Raw genomic sequence first — 3,316 nt, 5'->3', positions numbered from 1 at the left:
CTCAACCTTTCTTCATAGCTAGCACCCTCCATATCAGGCAACATCCTGGTGAACCTCCTCTGCACCCTCTCTAAAGCATCCACATCCTTCCTTCTAGTAATGTGGCGACCAGAACTGCACGCAGTATTCCAAATGTGGCCTAACCAAAGTCCTATACAACTGTAACATGACCTGCCGACTCTTGTACTCAATACCCCGTCCGATGAAGGCAAGCATGCTGTATGCCTTCTTGACCACTCTATCGACCTGCGTTGCCACCTTCAGGGTACAATGGACCTGAACTCCCAGATCTTTTTGTACATCAATTATCCCCAGGACTCTTCCATTGACCATATAGTCTGCTCTTGAGTTAGATCTTCCAAAATTCATCACCTCGCATTTGCCTGGATTGAAATCCATCTGCCATTTCTCTGCCCTACTCTCCAATAATCTATATTTTGCAGTATTCTCTGAAAGTCCTCCTCGCTATCTGCAACTCCACCAATCTTAGTATCATCTGCAAACTTGCTCATCAGACCACTTATACCTTTGTCCAGATCATTTATGTATATCACAAACAACAGTGGTCCGAGCACAGATCCCTGTGGAACACCACTAGTCACCTTTCTCCATTTTGAGACACTCCCTTCCACCACTACTCCTCTGTCTCTTGTTGCCCAGCCAGTTCTTTATCCATCTAGCTAGTGCACCCTGAACCCCATACAACTTCACTTTTTCCATCAACCTGCCTTGGAAACTTTATCAAATACTTTACTGAAGTCCATGTATATGACATCTACAGCCTTTCCCTCATCAATTAACTTTGTCACTTCCTCAAAGAATTCTATTAAGTTTGTAAGACATGACCTTCCCTGCACAAAACCATGCTGCTTATCATTGATAAGTCTATTTCTTCCAAATCTGAATAGATCCTATCCCTCAGTATCTTCTCCAACAGTTATACTGGCCAGTATTGCCGGTTACTAACGCACTATGATCTTGAAAAGCCTCCGCTCATTATGTGCAATGCTCTCCCTATGGTTTCGGGGCCGTCCTGTCCCACACGATGGAGAGCAGAGGGGAGCGGCCGATAGCTTTTGTCTCCCGCACATTGACTGCAGCGGAAAAGAAATACACGCAGATTGAAAAGGAGGGACCGGTGGTGGTCTTTGCGGTGAAACGCTTCCATCAATATATTTAGACATAGACATAGAACAGTACAGCACAGAACAGGCCCTTCGGCCCTCAATGTTGTGCCGAGCAATGATCACCCCACTCAAGTCAACGTATCCACCCTATACCAGTAACCCCTCCCCATTAACCTTATTGCCGCCATTTCACTATCATGACCGATCATAAGCCTCTGCTCGGACTTTTTAAGAGAGGATAAGCCAATTCTGCCCATTGCTTCGCGGATCCAGCGCTGGGCTTTGCTGCTCGCTGCTTCCAGGTATTCTTTGGATTATAAACCAGGGACACAAATTGCAAATGCCGATGCTCTGAGCCAGTTGTCTTTGTCGTCCCGCTCCTTGTCGACCCCCACGATGGGTGTGTGGTTGCAACCCTGAATTTTACGGACTCGTTACTGGTCATGGCATCGCGGATCCGTGAGTGGACCTGGACAGATCCGTCCTATCCAAGGTTCGTTACATGGTCCTATGTGGCCGGTAGCATAGACAGCTCCCAGGCAAATTGCGGGCATTTTCCTCCAAGCTGTCAGAATTCAGTGTTAAAGGTGGTATTCCTGTTGTGGGGACACGTGTGGTTGTCCCAGACAAAGGGAAGGAGTTGATCCCACAATGGTCATCCGGGCATGACCAAAATCAAAATGTTGGCACAGAGCTATGTCCTGTGGCCAGACCTCGGCGCCAACATTGCGAAGGTAGCCCAACACTGTTCCATTTGCCAGGAGAATCAGAAGCTTCTGCTGGCCATGCCCCTGCATCACTGGGAATAGCCAGGCTGGCTGAATACTTGGCAATTTTGCTGGCCCTTTTCAAGGATCCATGTTCCTCTTATTGATTGATACCCAATCGAGGTTGTTCGAGGTACAGAGGATGGAGGGAACAACATCCGGCGCAACCATAGAGAATATGCATTTATCTTTTAGCACACCTGGCCACGTAGAGGTGCTTGTCACTGACAATGACACTCCTTTCACAAGTGAGGAGTCTGCGGGTTTGGTGATGATGAACAGTATACAGCATATTCACACCACCCTGTACCATTCAGCTTCTAATGGGTTGACGGAGTGCGCAGTACAAACATTAAAGTGGGGCCTCAGACAGTCTTCCCAGTCCATGGACACTAGACTGGCTCATTTTTTGTTTCGTTATAGGTCCACTCCACATGCGATGACTGGGGTGGCTCCGGTGGAACTCCTAATGGGCCGCAGACTTCGTACCCACCTCATCATAGTTTTCCCGGACATTGGCGCTAAAGTATGCCGAATTCAGGAACAGCAGGGCATTGTCCTCCTCGTCATCGGCCAGTCTGCCAGTTTGCACCCGGTGGCCTACTGTTTGTTGCACTTTTGTCGGTGGTGTTCAGTGGGTCTCGGCGTTATCCTTCGACAAACGGGACCAATCTCCTACCAGGTGCAAGCCCAGGGCCACTTTAAACGTAAACCTTTGCAATACACTAGTCCAGGATGCCGCCACTTTTGCAGGTTCCTTGTCCCTGGAAAAACTTCTCGAACTTCAGCAGCTACAGGATCCCAATACAGTGGATGCTCATCCTCGAGATTTCCCTCTGGCGCCGCACTCACGGCCTGCTCAGTTCGCTACAGAATCCCACGGCAATAGGTACGCAGAGATGACGGAGATTCTCGACTCTGAAATGATCCCTCGAGAGAGAGCCCTTGATTTCACATCCCACGGACTTGCAGTCAATCCAGCATTCATCTCGGAAGTGCCGTTCACCTTGTTGTTATACGCCGCCTGATCCGGGATGGGAGGGGGGGCGGGGGGAGATAGGTCAATCATGTGGTATGTGGTAGCGTGGCCGAGGGGTTTAAGGCGCTGGATTAAGGCTCCAGTGTCTTCGGAGGCGTGGGTTTGAATCCCACCGCTGCCAGATGAGATTTCAATTTTAAGGGGCTGGTTTAGCACACTGGGCTAAATCGCTGGCTTTGAAAGCAGACCAAGGCAGGCCAGCAGCACGGTTCGATTCCCGTAACAGCCTCCCTGAACAGGCGCCGGAATGTGCTGACTAGGGGCTTTTCACAGTAACTTCATTGAAGCCTACTCGTGACAATAAGCGATTTTTCATTTTTTTTTTTCATTTTCATTAGCAGCACAGCTGTATAAATTGAGCTAGCCAGAGTGGTACTGGCTAA

The 3,316-nt window shown here is 49.0% G+C and overlaps 1 non-coding gene across 1 annotated transcript; it reads left to right on the top strand.

Moving 5' to 3' along the window:
• The first annotated feature begins 2,972 nt into the window (after positions 1-2,972).
• Positions 2,973-3,054, top strand: trnal-aag. Its single transcript has one exon. It is a non-coding gene; the product is annotated as a tRNA-Leu (tRNA).
• Positions 3,055-3,316: the final 262 nt, after the last annotated feature.

This window comes from Scyliorhinus canicula, chromosome 9 (genome assembly GCF_902713615.1).
Source record: "Scyliorhinus canicula chromosome 9, sScyCan1.1, whole genome shotgun sequence".
NCBI lineage: Eukaryota > Metazoa > Chordata > Chondrichthyes > Carcharhiniformes > Scyliorhinidae > Scyliorhinus > Scyliorhinus canicula.
Note: the sequence above shows the minus strand (reverse complement) of the source record. Positions and strands in the feature narration are given on the sequence as shown.